Source organism: Megascapheus bottae, chromosome 2 (genome assembly GCF_031878675.1).
Source record: "Megascapheus bottae isolate mThoBot1 chromosome 2, mThoBot2.hap1, whole genome shotgun sequence".
NCBI lineage: Eukaryota > Metazoa > Chordata > Mammalia > Rodentia > Geomyidae > Megascapheus > Megascapheus bottae.
The window spans coordinates 6,658,944-6,682,691 of NC_143510.1; the positions used below are offsets into that span (position 1 = coordinate 6,658,944).

At 40.3% G+C, this 23,748-nt stretch overlaps 1 pseudogene; it reads left to right on the forward strand.

Annotated features, from left to right (window-relative positions):
• The first annotated feature begins 21,829 nt into the window (after positions 1-21,829).
• Positions 21,830-22,803, forward strand: LOC150066315 (breast cancer metastasis-suppressor 1-like protein pseudogene; annotated as a pseudogene).
• The last annotated feature ends 945 nt before the right edge of the window (positions 22,804-23,748 follow it).

Consider the following 23,748-nt stretch of genomic DNA (forward strand, 5'->3'; position numbering starts at 1 on the left):
ATAGCTGTCAATTTCATTGTGCCATCATAGTACACAGATACAATGTTGATATTATTTACTCTTTATCATTTTCCTTCCCCTAATTTCTTTATTATTTTTTATTTTAATGTATAGAAGGGTTAGTTATATTCGCCAGATAGAAGGTGCGTTACTTCTCACACATTGATATCCCTTCTTATGTTTTTGTCCCCATTTCCCTCCCATCACTCCTTTCACTCATTTTCCCCCCTCCTATTTCAAATAAGTAAGCATCTATATAATATACCAGGTAACAAAGTGGGATACTGTAACAATATGACATTAACCAAAGGGCAACACAAGAGAAGAGAAACATAATACATTAAAATTAAGTCACTCATCATTAAGCTCTTGTTTCCATGTCCTGGAGGTCCATTAATTTGGCCTCATCCTATATGGCCTTATGTATCTAGGGTTTGAGCTATTGTAATCCTCTCCTAGATTTCTAGATGTGTAATAATTATTACAAATGAGGGAAACCATTGAGCCTATGTTCCTTTGGGTCTGGCTTACTTCACTTAATATGATTTTTTTCCAAGTGCAAAAAACATTTTAATGTCTTCCCAATGAAAATGACTCAATTTGTGATTTTATGAAGTTGAATGATTCTCACCAGACTGAGTCCAGTTCCTGTCACTTTCTTCCCCTGTCATGGGCACTGGTCCTAAAGGTTTTTTTTCATATATTTTTTATTGTTATTAATAGAAGGGTTACATTATATTCACCAGAAAGAAGATATATTACTTCACATATATTGATAATACCCTTTCTTATGTTATAGTCCCCATTTCCTTCCCCCCTCCCCCGCTCATCTTGATTTCCCCCCTTCCCTATCCTATTTCAAATACCCAATTAAGCATATATAAAATATATCCGATAACAAGGTGAAATAGTGTAACAATATGAGATAACCAAGGGACAGCAAAAGAGATGAGAGATAACACAGTACATTAAGGAAAACAATCACTCATTATATGGCTTTTGTTTCTATATCCTGAAAGTCCTTACATTTAGTATCATACTATATGGCCTTATTTATCTAGATTTTGTTCTATTGTAAATCTCTGCTAGGAGAGCCCAAGGTTTCTACTGATTATGATAAATGAGGGAAACCATTAAGCCTATGTTCATTTGAGTCTGGCTTACTTCACTTAATATGATTTTTTCTAAGTCTTTCCATTTCCTTACAAATGGGGCAATATCGTTCTTTCTGACAGCAGCATAGAGATTAATTTTATTTATTCATAATAAATAAAATAGCGGTAGTGAGCAAAGTTCAGAACCCTCTTTGTCATCATCCTACCTCCTTTTATTCACTTTTACTTGGGGAAGAAACCCAAATGAAAGATATATCATATCTGTGCCCAAGAACACTTGTTCTAAAGCTCATGGACTCTGTCTGACATCCCTTCTTCACACAAAGGAAGCCCATTCAAACTTAGATTATCTTCTATTCTTTTTTCATATATTTTTATTGTAATTAATAGAAGGGTTACATTTTATTCACCAGATAGAAGGTGCATTACTTCACATACATTGATATGCTTTCTCATGTCTTGGTCCCCATTTCCCTCCCCTCACCCCCACCTCTCATCTTGTTTTCCTCCCTTCCCTATCCAACTTAAAAACCCAAATACCCATACATTCAATATATCAGATAACCAGGTAAAATACTGTAACAATATAAGATAACCAATGGACAGCCAAAGAGATGAGAGATAACATAGTACATTAAGGACAACAACCACTCATTATATGGCTTTTGTTTTTATATCCTAGAGGTCCTTTCATTTAGCGTCATACTATATGGCCTTATGTATCTAGGTTTTGTGCTATTGCAAATCTCTGCTAGGAGAGCCCAAGGTTTCTACTGATTATGACAAATGAGGGAGACCATTGAGCCTATGTTCCTTTGAGTCTGGCTTACTTCACTTAATATGATTTTTTTTAAGTCTTTCCATTTCCTTACAAATGGGGCAATGTCGTTCTTTCTGACAGCAGCATAGAATTCCATTGTATATAAATACCAAATCTTGTTGATCCACTCATCAACTGAGGGACATCTGGGTTGGTTCCATATCTTTGCTATGGTAAATAGTGCTTCAATGACCATCGTTGTGCTAGTGGATTTAGTATGTCCTTGTTTCTGAACAATTGGGTAAATGGCAAGTAGTGGAATTGCTTCCTCCCCCTAATTTCAAACAGTCCTATTGCAATTGTTTTTCTCTTTATGAATACATATGTTCATTTATGTACATATAGATATATATGATCTTTTATGTACATATGTTTATCTTTTGGATTTAGCTTCCACATATGAACTTTGTGCATTCTGAAACTAATTCTTTTTATATATATATATATTTTTATTGTAATTAGTAAAAGGGTTACATGATATTTGCCAGATAGAAGGTGCATTAATTCACATACATTGATACCCTTTCACATGTCTTGGTACCCATTTCCCTCCCCCCCACACCCCCCACCCGTCTTGGTTTTTCCCCCTTCCCTATCAAATTTCAAATAACCAAATACAAATAAATTCAATATATCAGATAACAAACTGAGATACTATACCAATATGGGGTAACCAAGGGACAGCAAAGGAGATGAGAGACAACATAGTACATTAAGGACAACAATCATTCATTATATGGCTTTTGTTTCAATATCCTGGAGGTCCTTTCAATTAGCTTCACATTATATGACCTTATATATGGCCTTTTGCTCTATTGCAAATCTCTGCTAGTAGAGCCCAAGGTTTCTACTGATTATGACGAATGAGGGAAACCACTGAGCCTAAGTTCCTTTGAGTCTGGCTTACTTCACTTAATATGATTTTTTCTAAGTCTTTCCATTTCCTATCAAATGGGGCGATGTCATTCTTTCTGACAGCAGCATAGAATTCCATTGTGTACAAATACCACAACTTGTTGATCCACTCATCAACTGAGGGACATCTGGGTTGGTTCCATATCTTTGCTATGGTGAATAGTGCTGCAATGAACATTGTTGTGCTAGTGGGTTTAGTATGTCCTTGTTTCTGAATGGTTGGGTAAATGCCAAGTAGTGGAATTGCTGGGTCATAGGGGAGTTCTATGTTTAGCCTTTTGAGGCACTGCCACACTGCTTTCCATAGTGGTTGAATGAGTTTGCACTCCCACCAACAGTGTACTAGTGATCCCTCCTGGCCACATGCCCTCCAGCATCTGTTGTCATTCGTTTTCCTGATCCTGGCCATTCTAACTGGAGTGAGATAGAATCTTAGAGTTGTTTTGATTTGCATTTCTTTTATGACCAGAGATGTTGAGCATTTCTTCATGTGTCTATAGGGCATTTTTGTTTCTTCTTCAGAGAAGACTCTCTTTAAGTCTTTGGCCCATTTTTTAATGGGATGGTTGTTACTTTGGAGATTAGTTTTGGAGTGATTCAATTTTTTGAGTTGTTGATATATTTTAGATATGAGGCCTTTGTCCATTGTTTGGTTGGTGAAGATCTTCTCCCATTCTGTAGGCTTCCTGATTAGTTTACTAGCTATGTCCTTTGTCATACAGAAGCTCTGCAGTTTAATGCAGTCCCACTTATCCAGCCTTTCTCTGATTTGTTGTGATTCTTGGTCCTTATTAAGAAAGTTTCGACCTGTCCCAAGGAGGCCTAGTGTATCTCCTATTCCTTCCTGTAGAGTTTTCAGTGTGTCAGCTTTTACCTCCAGGTCTTTGATTCATTTGGAGTTAATTCTAGTGCAAGGTGACAAAGAAGGATCCAGCTTTAGTTTTCTGCAGGTGCTTAACCAGTTCTGCCAGCACAACTTGTTGAAGAGGCTGTCTTTCTTCCATTCTATTTTTTTGGCTCCCTTGTCAAAGAATAGGTGGCCATAGGTCTGTGGTTTAATATCTGGGTCCTCAGTTCTATTCCATTGGTCTTCAGGCCTGTTCCTGTGCCAGTACCAAGCTGTTTTGAGAATTATAGCTCTGTAATAGAGTCTAAAGTTTGGAATTGAAATTCCTCCAGCACTGTTCTTTCTGCTAAGAAGTGTTTTTGCTATACGGGGTCTTTTATTATTCCATATGAAGTTTTGGATTGCCTCTTCTATTTCTTTGAAGAATGACATTGGGATGTTGATGGGTATTGCATTGAATTTGTAGATAGCTCTTGGCAAGATTGTCATTTTCACAATGTTGATTCTTCCAGTCCAGGAGCATGGGAGGTTTTTCCATTTCCTTAGTTTCTTGTTGTAGGCACTCAGCGCTATAAATTTTCCTCTGAGTACTGCCTTTGCTGTGTCCCAAAGGAGTTGGTATTTTGTGTGCTCCTTACTGTTAAATTTCATAAACTGTTGGATTTCTGTTCTGATCTCTTCGATGACCCATTGGTGATTCAACAATGCGTTGTTCAGTCTCCATGAGTTACAGGGTTTTCGTTGGTGGAGATGTGTGTTCAGTTCCAGTTTGATGCCTTTGTGGTCTGAGAGTGTGCATGGAATAATTTCTGTGTTTCTGAATCTGTCCAGGTTTGTTTTATGGCCTAAGATGTGATCTATTTTGGAAAATGTTCCATGTGCTGCTGAGAAGAACGTATATTATGTTGTTGCTGGGTGGAATATTCTGCAGATGTCTGTTAGATCTAGTTGGTCTATATAGTTGTTCAGTTCTAAGGTTTCTCTATTGAGTTTTTGCCTTGTTGATCTGTCCATAGGTGAAAGTGGTGTGTTAAAGTCACCGACAATCACTGTATTTCGATCTATGTATGGTTTCAGTGTAAGTAAAGTTTGCTTGATGAAGTTTGGAGCTCCGGGATTGGGTGTGTAAATATTTAGGATCGTTATGTCTTCCTGGAGGAAAGATCCCTTTAGTAGTATGTAGTAACCTTCTTTGTCTTTTCTTACTAATTTTGGTTTGAAGTCTATTTTATCTGATATGAGGATGGCAACTCCAGCCTGTTTATGGGGGCCGTTAGCTTGATAGAGTTTATTCCAACCTCTCACTTTCAAAAGATGCTTGTTTTTTTGGGTAAGATGTGTCTCTTGAAGACAGCAGAACGATGGCTCTTGCTTTTTGATCCAACTAGACAGCCTATGCCGTTTAATTGGAGAGTTGAGTCCATTGATATTGAGAGTTAGGATTGAGAGATATTTATTAGGTCCTACCATTTTTAAAAGTTTTTATTTGGGCCTGTGTCTTGACAGTTCTTGTGGTCCTTAGGTGGTATGCTGTTTAGGTGCCATTTCTTTCCCTATATTGCCTTTATTTTGGTTTTCTATGTATAGAACATCTTTCAGAATTGTCTGTAGTGTTGGTTTTGTTGCGACATATTGTTGCAGCTTTTCCCTGGAATGGAATGTTTTTATTGTTCCCTCAGTTATGAATGAGAGCTTAGCTGGGTACAGTATTCTTGGTTGGTAGTTATTTGACTTAAGGGCATGACATATATGCTTCCAGTCACTTCTTGCTTGCATGGTCTCTGCTGAGTAATCTGGGGTTATTCTGATTGGTTTTCCTTTATAGGTTACTGAACCATTTTCCCTGGCTGCCTTTAGGATCCTTTTTTTGGTTTGTCTGTTCGTCTCTTCTTCCACTCTCCTTTTTTCTTTTCTTTTTTTTCTTTCTTTTCTTTCATTCTTTCTTATTTTTTTTTGTCAGTCATGGCGGCTTGAACTGTGGGCCTGGGCACTGACCCTGAGCTCTTTCACTCAAGTCTAATACTTGAGTCTCACAGACTTTAGTGTCTGGGCTGGCTTTGAACTATGATCCTCAGATCTCAGCGTCCTGAGTAGCTAATATTATAGGCATGAGCCACCAACAAAGGCTGTTTTTTTGTTTGTTTGTTTATGTTTTAATACTGATTCTGTGGGCTGACCTGAGCTTTATTTCAAGGCTGGTACTCTCCCACTTGAACCACAATCTAACTCCCGTAGTCTGTTCAACAGTTCTATTGGCCATGATGTGTCCTCTACTTAATCCTCCTGACTTCATATTCTGTCTCCATCTCAGCTTTCAGTTGATTCACCACATTGTATGTCTCATCTCAGTTCAAGACATCAATGTCTTGAAACTGAAGTGAGTCCTTTCCCAGGACTTGGAATCCCAACATCTTGTAACTTGTTTTGTACTGCCTGCTTGCCAGGTCATACAAGTAATACAATTGGGTAAACAGCCAAGTGATATTTGGCTAGGGTGTCCTGGCTTTCTTGATTGAGCATTCCTTCCCTGCTAGGCAAGTGTGAGTACCTCAGCTCTCAGAGCTCACTCCCCTCTCATTCTGGAATGAAGCCCACAGCACCTGAATAGATGTTCTGTTTTCCCCAAATGAGTTAAAAAATAAATGAAAGCAAAACAAAACTTGTGTGTGTTTCAGTCATTAAGGACAACTATAATACCACAACAAAAATAATCTTTGACCTTTTCTTTTCTTTTCTTTTTGTCTTGGAGTTTAGACACAGGGCATGGGTACAATCCCTGAGCTTTTGTGTTCCAGGCTAGTGCTCTATCACTTGAGCCACAACTCCAAATTTGGGTTTGTGTATTTGTTTTTGATCCTTACTTGGACATAAGGTCCAAGGACTTTCCTATCCCTGCTGGCTTCAAACTATGCTCCTCAGATCTCAGCCTCCTGAGTTGCTAAGTTGACAGGCAAGAGCTAACAGCAACCAGCTAAAACCCCTCATTTGAATACTAATATCTTCTATGTTTTTGTGTGCTTAAATACAATGAAAAAAATTTAAGGAAACAACTTGATCTGGGCTGTGACTTTGTAGACAGAGAAGATTTCTGCTTTCTTCTCTGAAGTTCATCTATTCTGTGCTAGAACTTGTCCACCCCCTTGTGGTCTTTCACCGTAAAGATAGTTCTCAATTTCTGCTAAATAAAAAAGCCTAGAAACTAGAGACAGTCAATGCATGAAAGTTTAAAATTAGATAAAGGAGGGCCAGGAGCGTGGTCTAGTGGTGGAGTGCTTGCCTAGCATGCATGAACCCGTGGGTTTGATTCCTCAGTATCACATACACAGACAAGGCTGGAAGTAGTGCTGTGGCTCAAGTGGTAGAGTGCTAGCCTTGAGAATGCCCAAGGACAGTGCCCAGGCCCTGAGTTCAAGCCCCTGGACTGACACTAAAAATATATATATAACGGTCAAAACTCAATGGATAGATTTTTTTTTTGCCAGTCCTGGGGCTTGGACTCAGGGTTGAGCATAGTCCTTAGGCTTTCCTCAAGGCTAGTGCTCTACCACTTGAGCCACATGACCACTTCTGGCTTTTTCTTTGTATGTGGTACCTAGGAATCAAACCCAGGGCTTCATGAATGCTAGGCAAGCACTCTACCACTAGGCCACATATCCAGCCCCTAGATGTTTTGATTAAGGAACACTCCCCTTTGAAGCACATTTCAGTTGGCTTTGTTCATTCATGGGGAATCTGGAATTGAGATTCAGGACATCTGGGAGGAGTTTGTTGATGGAAACCAGGTAGTGGTGACTTTCATCACCTTACAATTACAAAAAAAAATTGCCTACCTGAGATCACACATGAACTCTCACAGGAGAAACAATGTAAGTGTGTTCATGAAATGCTAATGATAACAAGCAACGCTGAAATTCAGGGAAAGAACAAAAATAAGAAAGAAATAATCACCAAAGAATAAACATTCTCAAATATCTATCCAGAAAGAAGAAAACTTTAAGGAATATGTTTAAATTTTAACTTACACTCTTGTCTTTTTTTGCACCAGTCCTGGGGCTTGAACTCAATGCCTGAGTGAAGTTCTGAGCTTTTGTGATCAAGGCTAGCACTCTGCCACTTGAACTACAGCTTCATTTCCAGCTTTTTGGTGGTTAACTGAAGAGAAGAGTCTCAAGAACTTTCCTGTCCAGGCTGTCTTAGAACCATCATCCTCAGATCTCAGCCTGAATAGTTAGGATTACAGATATGAACCACAAGCACCTCGCAGTATTAAGCCAATATTTTAACACTGATAGGGAAGCCCTAGCATTGACTAATGCACATTATTTTGAAGACAGAAGAAATAGCGTACATGACAGTGAGTTTTAATCTGCAGTTTCATTGAAATGTTGATGAATATATGAGGGATCTCATTTTCCCCTGGTAATTTTCAGCAGACAGATACTAGATGGCCTTGAATGCACTCAATAATGATGAGGAGATGAGATGATTATATTAAAAGTATTAAAGAGAAGATTCAGGTTAACTGACTTTCAAATTGTTAGTCAATTATGGTAGACTTCATGAGAACTTGCTAAAAGCCATGTCATTCTGCTTATAGTTCTTCTAAATAGCAATCGATACCTATAACATAAAGAATTGGAATGAAATATTAAAAATCTAATTGTCAATGCTGTAATGGTTATTTTTAGTATTTTTCTAATATAGGCAGTAAAAATAACTTCAGTTTTGTGTTATAAACCAAATGAGTGAATCTTAATGAAAAACTATGATGAAATGACTAAAATAGAATAATTGAACAATATATGGCCCATTGAAATACCATTATCAGAAATCTCTGCTATCGTATCACCCTGTATCAGAATCTCTTCTAAATGGACCAAAGACCCCGATATAAGGCCAGACATCATGAAAAGATTACAGGAAGGGGTAGAGGAAACATGAAGTCTTCTAGGCATGGGTCAGAACTTCATAAATGAAGACCCAGGATCACAACAAATCAAGAAAGACTAGATAAGTGGGGCTGCATCAAACCAAAGAGCTTCTGCATGCCCAAAGACACAGCTGAAAGTTATATAGAAATCCCACAGAATGGAAGAAGACTTTTACCAACTCTGCATCAGATAAAACCCTCATATCTAAAATATGCTCAAAACTCAAAAAATTACCCCCCCAAAAATAAACTCTTAAAAACTCAACAGTTCAATCAGTGAATGGGCTAAAGACTTAAAGAAAGACTACTCCAAAGAAGAATAAGAATGGCCAATAGATATGTGAATTAATGCACCTTCTACCTGGCAAATATCATGTAACCTTTTACTAATTACAATAAAAAATTTTAAAAAAAGAATGGCCAATAGATACACAAGGAAGTGTTCAATATCTCTGGCCATAAAAGAAATCCAACTACAAGCAACATTGAGCAGGATGACCGTCGACAGCCGGCGCTTGGCTGTCCTGGGCCGTAGGTAGAACGACATAGAGTTGCCGTCCTTCCGCACAAACAGAGTGGAGGAGTGGGTGGGCCCGTTGGGTCTTGGCTTAAATGCCTCGGCTCCGCCATGGCGAGGCCCGACCCAACGCTAGGTACCCAGGAAACCTAGCACTGCGCGTGCGCAGCACAGCCAAAGCGCCCGCCCTCCCTCCTCCCGGAAGAGGTGGGACTGTGGTGCCTATTTTCCGCTCCGCGCGTGCGCAGCTCACACTCTCCCCTCTTTCCCCGGAACAGGCGGGATTTTTGGAGCTTAACCTGGAAGTAGTCCTGATACCCTTGTTACTTTCCAGTCAGGATCCCTGGGAAAGATGGCGACGCTGCAGGAGGCGGACGTGAACGTGGATGGTGAACTGAACCTGAGCAGGAGGTAAGTGTGGTTCTAAGGTCCGGTGGGCCTCTGTGGGGTGGGGCGCCTCGGGCCAGACCAGGAGGTGCATCGGGGCTCCACTGTCCGGGTCCTCGTGTGGCCGCGCTCCGGCCCTGGAAACGATGTGCCCGACCCCCACCCCGGGATCAGCGGGTGCTGGGGTTCCCTGCCTTCACGTTGGGATGGGGAACGCAGGGGCGCACCGAGCAGGGACAGGAAAGGAACGTGGAGCTTGTTGTTGAGCGGGGCGCCAGGCGTGTGTGTGTGTGTGTGTGCGCGCGTGTGCATGTTTGCGTGTGCGTGTTTGTGTGTGTGTGCGCGCGTGTGCATGTTTGCGTGTGCGTGTTTGTGTGTGTGTGCGTGTGTGTGCGCGCGCGTGTGTGCGTGTGTGTGCGTGTGTGTGCATGTGCGTGTGTGTGCGTGTGCATGTGTGCATGTGCGTGTGTGTGCACGTGTGTGTGCGTGCGTGCGTGTGTGCGTGTGTGTGTGCGTGTGTGTGCGCGTGCGTGTGTGCGTGTGTGTGCACGTGTGTGCGTGCGTGTGTGCGTGTGTGTGTGCGCTCGTGTGCGTGTGTGTGCGCGTGCGTGTGTGTGCGCGCGTGTGCGTGCGTGTATGTGTGCGTGTGTGTGTGCGTGTGTGTGTGCGCGCGTGTGCGTGCGTGCGTGTGTGCGTGCATGTGTGCGTGTGTGTATGCGCGCGTGCGCGTGTGTGCGTGTGCGTGTGTGCGCGTGCGTATGTGTGTGTGCGCGCGTGTGTGCGTGCGTGTGTGCGTGTGTGTGTGCGTGTGCGCGCGTGTGCGTGTGTGTGCGCGTGCCTGCGTGTGTGTGCGTGTGTGTGTGCGTGCGTGTGTGTGTGTGTGCGCGTGCGTGTGTGTGCGCGTGCGTGTGTGTGTGCGTGCGTGTGTGTGCGTGTGCGTGTGTGTGTGCGTGTGTGTGTGTGAATAGTGATTTTTAACAACAAAACATGCACTTCGCTGTGTAGTGGTGTCTCAGGCCTGCAGTCCTAGATACTCAGGAGGCTGAGATCTGAGGATCACAGTTCCCAGCCCCCCTCCCCAGGCACTAAAGTCTGTGAGACTCTTTATCTCCAGTTACCCACCAGAAAACCAGAAGTGGTGCTATGGCGCCAGTTGTAGAGTGCCAGCCTTTAGCTGAAGAACTCAGGGACAGTGGCCAGGCCCAGAGTTCAAGCCTGACTCCACACAGAAAAACCAAAAAAAGTAAACTTTATGATGTCTTAAAATTGTTACATGTTTAATGATGTTCCTTGTAAAAAAATGTAATTTACGGGTCACAGCTGGCTTTAAAAGCTGACCCTCAATTCCCAGCCTCCTAGGTAGCCAGGTTTATATGAATCAGCTACCAATGCACAGTCTCTTTTGCACTTTTAAGTACTACTTTAAAATGCTGGGGATGAAACTCAGTAGGAGAGAGTGTGCTTTCCATGTGCCAGGTCTTCGGTTTGCTCTGTAGTACTAGAAAAAGTGCATAACACATTAGAAGTTTTCAAAAAGAAATTGAGAACATTTACAACTTAACAGGAATTCTCTGTCATATTTTGTTCCTTGCCTAAGAACTTTCCTTAAAGTCATTCACAGTGTTTATATTGTCTGGAATCAGAGTAATCTTTTACCAAATATAGCCTATCACTAATGTTTAGTTAAAGATAGACTATTACATGCCAAGGAAAAGATAAAAGGAATAAATGTAGTAGGAAATATAAACAAGGCTATCAACTCAAAGGGATAGACAGTTGTTACAGGTGAATGATGTACAGAACCTGGGATATAGAAATCAGTTTTTTTTCGCCTTTCTTGGTGCTTGAACTCAGAGCCTGGCAGTATCGTTGGGCTTTCTCAAGGCTAAGACTCTACCAATTGAGTCACAGTACCACTTCTGGCTTTTTCTGTATATGTGATAGTGAGGAATTGATCCCAGGGTTTCCTGAATGCTAGGCAAGCACTTTACCACCAAGCCACACCCCCAGCCTAGAAATCACTTAGGAAAAATAGTAATAGTATTTTTGGATAACCCCAGCCCCAACCCATTTGATTTAATGAATTATAGAATGAGGTACAAACCTGGGAGGCCTCAGTAAAGGCCACCCCTCATTCCAGCTTCCACAAGGACCATAATAGGTGGCTAGATGTGCAATTGAATGGTGACACTGTCACACTCATCGTGCTTGACCCCGAGGGGTGGACTGACAATGAAGAACAAAGGACAACATCATTCCAACATCTTTTCAAAGTTCCCAACTTTATTTATAAGCTGAGATTCAAAGGGCATTGACTTTGGAATTAATCCCTTCATGTATAGTTTCTGATTACATTATTATTTGGCACATTATTTTGTCCTTTCATTTTTAATTTCTCTATAATAATAAATAATAGAGGTTATGCTGTCTTGATGGAGTTCTAATGAAGATAAAGTTAGCAAATGCATGAAAAGCTTAAAATTTGACCCTGGGACTTCTTCTCTGTGTTTCCTGTAGTTTGCCCTTTCCTCCTGTTTTACTTTTGCTCTCACTGTCTAGATCATTTGCTGTCAATTCCTCCTGGATCCTTTGTTTCTTTCAACTTTTGGGTAACAATTAGGATTCTTTTATTCCTTCTAATTTACTGCCACTAGAGGGCGACGTAAGCCGCAGCGTTACTCCCCTGATCACATTGGAAAGTGGAAGATGGGACAATATTCCCTGGGTCAATCAGTTACTCAAAACAGAAGAGACCTTAGAAACACTGCCAGAACTTCTTATTTTAAAAGCTGGAATGATAGACAGTTAAATACTAGCATGTAGTAAACTCATATGCTGAATTGAAAGTTATTTGTGTAACCACTTAAACATAATTTTTAAAACTCGATTTAAAAATAAGCATGTAGGGGCCGGGAGCTTGGCCTAGTGGTTAAAGTGCTTGCCTAGCATGCATGAAGACCCGGGTTCGATTCCTCGGTACCACATACATAGAAAAAAGCCGGAAGTGGTACTGAGGCTCAAGTGGTAGAGCTCTAGCCTTGAGAAAGTCCAAGGACAGTGCTCAGGCCCTGTGCTCAAGCCCAGGACTGGCAAAAAAAAAAAAAAATAAGCATGTAGGCCTGATGCCCTGGCTCATGCTTAGAACTATTGGTACATAGGAGTCTGAGATCTGAGGATCATACAAGCTTTGGCAGGAAAGTACCCGGACTCTTAAATCCAAGTAACCAGCCAAGAGCCAGAAAGAGTGCTGTGGCTCAAGTGGTAAAGGGCTAGCCATGAGCAAAGAAGCTTAGGAAAAGCACCTTGGTATTGTGTTCAAGCCACAGGACTGGCATACGTATGCACACAGCAAGCAGGTAATAAAGTTTTCTAAATCACTGTCTATTCTCTACAAATCTATACTTAAAAATAGAATTTATTTTCGCTCCCATGATGTGTTTGTTGTAAAAAAAGATATATAACTACAAAAGACTCTGTTTTTACAAAGATTAATTGTGAATATTATAAAATCAAAACGAAATTTACATAGTCATTAAAGTGGCAATACTTTAGGTGCATTCTTATTTTTATCTTAACTGCCAACAAATTGAATGTTGTCGCAATTAGTTCTCTGAGCTACTTCAAATATTCAATGACTTAACATTAAACAACCATATGTTCTAAAGTATATAAACATACACAAAAAGTATGTTTACCTATGAGTAACTAGAAACCATGGAATAGCAATATTTTATAGGATCAAAAGTAGACATATCTATTGTAAATATTTAAAATCGACTTGTAGCACACGATTCAGAAAGAACCTTTAGGGCCGGGAGTTTGGCCTAGTGGTTAAAGTGCTTGCCTAGCATGCATGAAGACCCGGGTTCGATTCCTCGGTACCACATACATAGAAAAAAGCCGGAAGTGGTGCTCAGGCTCAAGTGGTAGAGCTCTAGCCTTGAGAAAGTCCAAGGACAGTGCTCAGGCCCTGAGCTCAAGCCCAGGACTGGCAAAAAAAAAAGAAAGAACCTTTATATTTATTAAATTCCCTTTTACACAGATTCTGTATGCTGGGAAGTTTTCTAAGGTTCCTGCTTCTCTTTGCTTCTTGCACTGTTGCCTCATTTGAGCAACGCTGCTGTGATTCCCCTGGGGACATCCCCACTCCACTGCAGACAGTTACACATCTGCAGTGCTGCTGCTGTGACAGAGGTGTCTATGCCCCAGCTATTCAAGAGACAATGGAACTGTTAGACTAGCACCCTAACATCTCAAAAGTTTGGGAAGGTTCCCCTGTGTTTTCATGTTCAAGTTACACCTTGAGAAAGGCCCGTACAATGTTATTTAAGATGCTTAATGTTATTAAGACCTGTGTGTTTGTGTGTGTGTGTGTGTGTGTGTGTGTGTGTGTGTGTGTATGTGTATGTGTGTATGTGTGTGTGCTGGTTCTGGGGCTTGAGCTTAGCATCTGGGCACTTTCCTTAAACTTTATGTGAAGGCTAGCATTCTACCACTTGAGCCATATCTCCATGTCCAGCTTTGAGTGGTTTATGGGAGATAAAGGTTTCATGAACTTTGCTGGCTGGCTGGCTTTGAACCATGATCCTTCGAGCTCAGTCTACAGAGTAGCTAGGATTACAGGTGTGCTCCATGGATTTCCAGCAACATAATTGTGTGTGTGTGTGTGTGTGTCTGTGTGTGTGTCTGTGTGTCTGTGTCTGTGTGTGTGTGTGTACATAACCAGTGGTGAGGAACAGGTATTGATCAATACAGTTTGGGGTGATAGTATTAAGTGAAAATGGTCAATAAAATTACAATGGTGGTACATGCACATGCTAGTGTTTGCAAGGTTGAGACACGAGGATCATCAACTTGAGATCAGCCTTGTGTATGTAGGGAATCCCTCACTTAGGAAACAAGTGACCCCCATCCACCTCACATACAGTCATTGCTACAAACACCAATTTTTTATCTCATTCCAAAAAAAAACTTCATCAGACCCAGGTTTCAGAGTTCCCTGGGAAATGGAAATTCCCCTGAAAAGTTGAAAGAGTAGAGGAAGGAAGAGTGCAGACAGCATGAAGAAGTCCTAGGTCTCCAGGACCTACATCCCCTCCTTCCTTAGCAAATGCCACCAACTTATGTTAGCATTGTTCTGTCTCCTCTCAAGTCCCCTGCTTCTTCTCATGTCCTCTTTCTCTGTCCAGGATGTATGGGGAGGCCTAGTCATGAAGCAGACACTCCACAGTTGTTAGAGCCCTTGGCAGATCTAGATAGTGGTTCAGTTTTTGAATGGTCATCCTCCAGGCAACTTCCCTTTTAGGAACCAGGAGGAAGTGTTGGAAAGGCCGAGAGGCCATCATGCCACCTAGCATTTGGTAAGGAAAGCAGTCATCTTAGGTATATGTATGTGACTCTTTGTCTCTTTCATCTGCTAATACCTCATTTCTTTACTCACTCATTCTGTCACTTATTTCACAAATGTATAATAAGTAAATAGTATTCATAAGAACACTGAGTTCCTTGTCCTCTATCCACTTAGGGTTAGGATCTATAAACCCAAAAAGACATTCCATTCAGAATTATTCTTCCTTCTTCCAGAACCTAACCCAAAAGAGTTGTCCTCTAAGGGATACTGATAAGATTTCATTTATATACTTGATTCTAGTATGTGCATGATTACTGTAACCATATGCCAAGCTTTCTCCTTAACACTTTATAAAAGTAACCTACTATGGGCTAAGCACTGCTGTTACCTACTAAATCTGTCTGCAGTGAGCTAAGTATTTCTAGTATCTCTGCACTGAAAATAGGAAAAGCCACAGCAGGCTAGCACCTTTGGCTCACACTTGAGTTCCTCACTACTCAGGAAGGTGAGATTTTGAGGATCATCCTTCAAAATCATAGTGTCTGAGAGACTTCACTTTCAGAATAACCAGCAAAAGATGAGCTGGAAGCATAGTTCAAAGTGGTAGAGCACCCACATGTGAAGCCCTGAGATTAAATTGAAGTATAACAGAAAAGAAAAGAGAAACCTAAGGTAGAGGGGTAAGGTACAGCACAGTTGAGAAGGCAGCATTCCTAGAAGCACTCCTCCTCCAGGGCCTGTTTTAGAGTGAGTGTGCAAGCCTACATGTGAGGTATGGGGTAGAGGTGCTGCATTTCTTATGTGTTGTATTACTCACTGAGATTGCCTTTTCAATTTGGATTGACCATATTGTTCTTAGCATCAGGACTCAATTGTCATTAGGCTTATTCTGTTAGTACTGAATTTTATACATATCCATTATTGAAACAAAAATAAGTCTGGCAAAGTGGCTTTCCTCTACAATCCCAGCTACTCAGGAGGTAAGGTAGGGGATAAGGTGCAGCCTAGTTCTAGGCAAATGAGGAGAAGCTTACTCTGTAGAATACCCTTAGTACATGTACCCTAATGTTACTTGTGTTATTGTTCACAAAAACCAAGGCATGGAATGAGTGTAAGTGTCTGTTAATATATTTATATATATATATGGATTAAACTATATACACACACACACACACACAAATCCATATATATGGATATGTACAAGCTATGTATAACCACCAAAAATACACATGTACATTTATATTTGCTTTATGTCATATATAATGATACAAAACATATAACATGTATTATATTAATTACATATATGTATAATATCTATGCACACAAAGAAAGAAATATTTTTTATTGATAAATCCAGAGACATCTTACCATTGACAATAGTGTGGCTGAACCTGGAAGACTTTTTTTAAGTTTTTTTTCTTTTATTTTATCATATTTTATTGTTGGGATAATGTATAGAAGCATTATAGTTACATTTGTCAGGTAGGGGGAGGATTACTTCTCACACACACATTGATACCCCTTCCCCCTTCCTTCCTTCCACCCCTCCCAATCATCTTGTTTGCCCCTTCCCCTCCTTATTTCAAATAAACAAAATACATACACACACACACACACGCACACGCACACACACACACACACACATATATAATATACCAGGTAATAAAGTCAGAAACAGTAACCACATGAGATTAACCAAAAGGAGAAAGAAAGATAAAAGAAATAACTTCACATAGTTTATTAAAGACAATACTCACAAAGATAAACCTCTTGTTTCTATATCCTAGAGGTCATTTCATTTAATGTCATCATGTGTGACCATATGTACATAGCTTTTGAGCTATTGTAATCGTCTGCTAAGAGAGTTCTAGATGTGTAATTATTACAAATGAGGGAAACCATGGAGCCTATGTTCCTTTGAGTCTGGCTTACTTCACTTAATATGTTTTTTTTTCAAGTCTTTCCATTTCTTTTTTTTTTGATTTTTTTCTTTTTTATTGTAATTTGTAAAAGGGTTACATGATATTTGCCAGATAGAAGGTGCGTTAATTCACATACATTGATACCCTTTCACATGTCTTGGTACCCGTTTCCCTCCCCCCCCACACCCCCCACCCGTCTTGGTTTTCCCCCCTTCCCTATCAAATTTCAAATATCCAAATACAAATAAATTCAATATATAAGATAACAAAGTGAGATAGTGTAACAATATGAGATAACCAAGGGATAGCAAAGGAGATGAGAGACAACATAGTACATTAAGGACAACAATCATTCATTATATGGCTTTTGTTTCACTATCCTGGAGGTCCTTTCAATTAGCTTCACATTATATGTCCTTATGTATCAAGATTTTGCTCTATTGCAAATCTCTGCTAGTAGAGCCCAAGGTTTCTACTGATTATGACGAATGAGGGAAACCATTGAGCCTAAGTTCCTTTGAGTCTGGCTTACTTCACTTAATATGATTTTTTCTAAATCTTTCCATTTCCTAACAAATGGGGCGATGTCATTCTTACTGACAGCAGCATAGAATTCCATTGTGTACAAATACCACAACTTGATGATCCACTCATCAACTGAGGGACATCTAGGTTGGTTCCATATCTTTGCTATGGTGAATAGTGCTGCAATGAACATTGTTGTGCTAGTGGGTTTAGTATGTCCTTGTTTCTGGATGGTTGGGTAAATGCCAAGTAGTGGAATTGCTGAGTCATAGGGGAATTCTATGTTTAGCCTTTTGAGGCACTGCCACACTGCTTTCCATAGTGGTTGAACGAGTTTGCACTCCCACCAACATTGTAATGTCATCATGTGTGACCATATGTACATAGCTTTTGAGCTATTGTAATCGTCTGCTAAGAGAGTTCTAGATGTGTAATTATTACAAATGAGGGAAACCATGGAGCCTATGTTCCTTTGAGTCTGGCTTACTTCACTTAATATGTTTTTTTTTCAAGTCTTTCCATTTCTTTACAAATGGGGCAATGCCATTCTTTCTGATGGCAGCATAGAATTCCATTGTGTATAAATACCACATCATCTTGATCCATTCATCTACTGAGGAGCATCTGGGTTGGTTCCATATCGTAGCTATGGTAAATAATGCTGTGATAAACATCGTTGTGCTAGTGGCTTTAGAATGCCCTTGTTTCTAGAAATTTGGATAAATTCCTAGTAGTGGGATTGCTGGGCGGTAGGGGAACTCTATGTTTAGTCTTTCTTTTTTTTTTCAAATTCTTTTTTTTAATATTTTTTATTGTAATTAATAAAAGGGTTACATGATATTTGCCATATAGAAGGTACATTAATTCACATACATTGATACCCTTTCATATGTCTTGGTACTCTTTACCCACCCTCCCACCCCCACCCCCGTCTTGGTTTTCCCCCCTTCCCTATCAAATTTCAATTAACCAAATACAAATAAATTCAATATATCAGCTAACAAAGTGAGGTACTGTAACAATATGAGATACCCAAGGGACAGCAAAGGAGATGAGAGATAACATAGTACATTAAGGACAACAATTATTTGTTTTGCTCTATTGCAGATCTCTGCTAGTAGAGCCCAAGGTTTCTACTGATTATGACAAATGAGGGAAACCATTGAGCCTATCTTCCTTTGAGTCTGGCTTACTTCACTTAATATAATTTTTTCTAAGTCTTTCCATTTCCTAACAAATGGGTCGATGTTTTTTTTTCTGACAGCAGCATAGAATTCCATTGTGTACAAATACCACAACTTGTTGATCCACTCATCAACTGAGGGACATCTAGGTTGGTTCCATATCTTTGCTATGGTAAAACAATCTATTTTCTCAAAACAAATTGCAAGTTTAGAAAGAGATGAAGTAAACATACAAACAGTATCAGGACACAGAATAGTTGTTGGGCCTTAAAAAAGTAATAAGGGCCTAGAGTTTGGGCTAGAGATAGCGTGCTAACTTAGCGTACATGAAAACCCTGGTTGGACTCTTCCATACCACATACACAGAAAAGGCAGGAAATGATGCTCTGGCTCCAGTGGTAGAGTGCTAGTCTTGAGGAAAGGCCAAGGACACTGACCTGGCCCTGAATTCAAACCCAGGACTGGCAAGAAAACAGACCATAAAAAAATATATGAGGATATAATATAATCAGTAGTTTCCAAGAATTTTCTTAGACTTAATATTTTTGAGTGGAAAAAGACCATAAACACCCTATTCAAGTTTTAGTTCCATTTCTTGACGTAAAGGTCATATATATATATATATATATATATATATATATATATATATATATATTCATGTATTGCTAGTCCGGGCAGTTTTGAGACTTGAACTCAAGGCCTGGGCACTATCTTTGAGTTCTTTTGCTCAAGGCTAGCGCTCTACCACTTGGACCACAGCACGACTTCCAGACATTTCTGAGTTATTGAAGATGAGAGTCTCATGGACTTTTCTTCTTGGGCTGACTTTCTGAACTGTGATCCTCACTTCTCTCAGTCTCCTGAGTAGCTAGGATTACAGGCATGAGCCACCAGCACCTGGCTAGGGATATATTATATGTAATCATTACCGAGATTTCAAGGAGAGATTAAATATCCATCCACGTTTCTTCATATTGAAGTCTGAATGCCTTTCTAAAACTTTGGTTGTAAAGGTGATATACAGATAGTTTATAGTTCACTCTGTTGAGAGCATAGCTAGTGTGCAGTAGTAAACAAGACGGGACAATTTACACAAAGAATCACCAAGACCATTGAGGCCTTAAGATATGGAAATGAGCCCCCCATATGTGATGGTTCAAAGTGGACACTTGTGGGCTGGGTTTTGCGAATGAACTAGGTACTTGGCAGGTCATGCCTAGAAGATGAACACAGAAAACAAAATAGAGCAACCTGAAACCCATTTGCTAGTCTTCTATACTAGGGAGGGTCACATACTACTCTCTGTCCAACAAAGCAAGCCATATGGATCCTGCTGAGTCGCCAAAAGCCATTACTCAGTCAACCAGACCCAGGGACTCACAGACCCATATGTGACTTGACCTCAGACCCAGGGACCTAACAAGTGACCAGTCTTGAGGCAGAGAGGTAGGATGAGTTGGAAGAGAATTGTATTAGGTGTGTAAGTGCTACATCTAATAGATGGTAATGGGATTGCACTGTTTGTGCAAATAAATAACTTTAGGCACCCCAATTACAATACTTGCTATGCTGAGTGAGTTAGGTGGGTAACGTCTGTCATCTAGTGGATGGTAATGAAATACCAGTGCTTGTGAAATTCAATATCTCAATTTTCCATGAGTATTGTGCTTGCTACAAGCCCCTCCCTTATTTTCGCCCAGATTTTTCCCTTCCTTCCCCCTTTCTCCCTCCAGTTGATTAGTTCATTTCCTGCATAGTGTCTAGTGAGCATTACTGCTGAGTTAGTTTACCCTTTTTTCCCATGATTTCTGTGTTGCTCCATCCTCTCCTCAAATCACATAAACTTACATCCAAGATAAAGGGTACCAGGTGTGCCCTAAGTTCATGTCTATAATCCTAGCTACTCTGGAGGCTAAAATATGAATATTCCAGTTCAAAATCAACCCAGGCATGAAAGTCCATGAAACTCTTATCCCCAAATAAACCAAAAAACCAGAAGTGGTGCTGTGGCTCAAGGGATAGAGTGATATCCTTTATGTGAAGAGCTCAGTGACAGCGTCCAGACCTAGAGTTCAAGCCCTACAACTGACAAAATAAATACATAAAAAAGATCAAGGGAACAGAAATAAAAAACTGTTGACAAATAGGGAAAAATAGGGTGGGGAAACCTGCTAACAGTACAATAAAATTTACAAAACACTTTCTTGTTTCATTTCTTGAAGTTCATATAGCTTTTGAACCCTTGTGATGAAATCTGAATAATTGAGTTACGTTTTTGTGGATCCAGCGGCCTGAAATCAGGGCCTGGCTGCTGACCCTGAACATTTCTGGTCAAGATTAACCCTCTGTCACTTTAACTACAGCTCCAGTTCTCTGTTTTGGTGGTTAATTGGAGATTGGGCCTCATAGAAATCCTGCTTCACCTGGCTTCCAAACAGGATCCTCAGATCTCAGCCTCCTGAGTAGTTGAAATGACAAGCATAAGTCACCAACTCCAGGTGTCACTTTCATTCTTAAGCAGAAGCCTAGTGTATTTTACATAGCGTGTTTGTACATCAGAGTGGCTTTAAATTGGATTCTCTTCCCTATAGATAAGGAACATCTATTCTTAGTTTTTTGACTTGAAGTCAATCATTTGAAAACCAGTACCTGATCCCGCGCACTCCAGTGAACCTGAATTGCTCCAAATCTTTAGATTTTTTTTAATATAAAATGCCTAAGGTTTTATTAGAAAAATGATTGTCATGCAAGAAAACATAAATCTCTCAGAGCCTGTAAGAGCTTTAGGACTTCCTGGGTACCTGTGCAGAACTTTAGGGAAAGAATTCTAGTAGTGTCATCCCACATAAGATTCATCCTCTGCAACTTGGGTTGAACTCTGCTGCATCCCACAAGACCTCCACATGATTTCTTCTCACACTCAGCACGTTCTTCAGCTGATTGTGTTCAAGGTGATGAAAACCTTCACAGAAACATTTCAGTCCCTTCATAGAGCCATGGGTGTGTGGAGGGGGCCACAGCCTAGAGTTCCAGGAGCAATCAGAGGTCAGAGGCAACAAGGGGCAGCAGGAGAAGGTCAGGACGTGTGGGTGGAATGGAGGACACAGGCAGGAGTAGCATGAGAGAAGTGTCCTCTGAAAACAGGCTGCCTTGGGGAGAGGAGGGAGTGTGTCAGGGCAGTGACACCCAATATTGTGGGCTACTCAGGATTAAGTAGTTGCTAGAAGATTGAGGAAGGACTTGAAAGGTGCTGGAAAAAGTAGACATTGTCTGAAACATGAAAACTTCTGTTGGTGTGATCAATGATATTGTGAGAAATGGCCATTCCTGGCAATGGGTAATACAACAAAATCTGTCATAGTGAAGGTGATAACTGGCCAACTGTGCTTGAAAACCATGAAGGCCAGAAGCCAACCAATCATTATCGCTTCCTCTTCCAAGAATGTTGGAGAGGAGCTTACAAACAGAAATGAAACTGCCAGAAGTGTGTGTGTGTGTATGTGTATGTGTATGTGTGTGTCTTGCTCTGTGGAAATCTGAAATATTGCCTGATAAGTTGGCTTCTATAGAAAGCCATGCGGTCTAAATGCTGTACAAGAAGTCAGAGCTGGAAAAGCACCAGAATATTTGGAACCAATGCCATCTTTACAAGAAAATATGCAAATTCATACAAAGGTAGCAGGAATCTACAGAGAGCTCTGCTTGGAATCTGTAAAGAACAAGTATGAATGTGAAATTCAAGCTTCTCGCCAGCATTGTGAGGGTGAAAAGCTTTTGCTGTATGATACAGTTCAAAGTGAGCTGGAGGAGAAAATCAGAAGGCTTGAGGATGACAGGCACAGCATTGACATCACCTCAGAGCTGTGGAATGATGAACCTCAGTCACGAAAAAAGAGGAAGGACCCCTGCAGTCCTGATAAGAAGAAGCCAGTTGTGGTTTCAGGTCCATATATACTTTACATGCTGCAAGGTCTTGATATTCTTGAAGACTGGACGACAATGAGAAAGGCAATGGCTACACTGGGTCCACATAGAGTGAAAACAGAATTGTCTGTGAAGGTGGAAAAGCATCTGCACAGTGCCAGGTCCAAAGAGGGGAGACTCTTATTATGACGGCGAGTGGTGTATATGTGCACAAACAATCTGCACTGATAAGAAAGATGAATGTCCTACAAATGCTGTAATTACAATTAACCATGATGAAGTTTGGTTTAAGAGGCCTGATGGAAGCAAATCTAAGCTTTATGTTTCACAGCTACAGAAAGGAAAATATTCAATTACGCATTCGTAATTGTGATTTAAGTGTTATCTAAATCTACCTTATTAGTGTTACCAAGTGTGATGTGCCATGGGTGTTAAAAATGTATTCAGTAACTTAATATTCTATCCAATTATTAGAGAATATGTAGTTCTAGGTAGTACTCTTAGGTAGACCTCATATTTACATAAGTAAAAACACAGGTATAAAAATTTAATCATGATTGTTACATATATTTGGCTTTTAAGTCCAGTGACCAAGAGGTATATATGTAGGCATTTCTTACTGATTTTTTTCTTTTTAAAGAAATTATATGAATTGTCTCATCTGTATGGAACCATGGGCCGGTTGATCTGTATTTTTTAAAAGCATTGCACATTTTTGTAAATAAGATAGATAAATGTTTCCCATATAAGGAAAAAGGAGCACTTTTGTAGAGTAGCTTTCCTTCTCCTCTTCCTTGATTCTATGGTGGTGTCCTGTTTTTACAAAGTATGCTTAGTGTTAATTAGTAAGGTATGTGTCAAATGTTACAATGTTTCTACCTGTATTCCTGCAACCCCTTAGAGGACAGGTGTTTATGCCTGCATTTATGATGCACTGTGTGTGTGGTGAACAGTGATGGCAGTATTGTGGTCTTGCTGGGCTTGTCTTAGCTTTTGAAACAGATATGTAGTAGTATTTTTCAGAGTTAAGCTAAGTCCTTATTCTAATTTTATTCCTAGGGCCAAAATAGCAGGAATGATTTCTCTGAATCTTTCCCAGAATAACACTTTTGTGTTTGGTGTTCTCATACTTTATGGCCATGTGGTGCAATTTAGACAGTGTTGGCCTTTCTCCCCTCAGTTCCATTCATGATGAACTCCCAAAGCCTAAGGAACAGTGCAAAGGATTGAAGCCCTTCATAGAGCAGGCTGTGTGCATGGTTAGGGTACAACCAAGTCAAGGATTGCTGGTGGTCTTGTGCACTTTAATCTG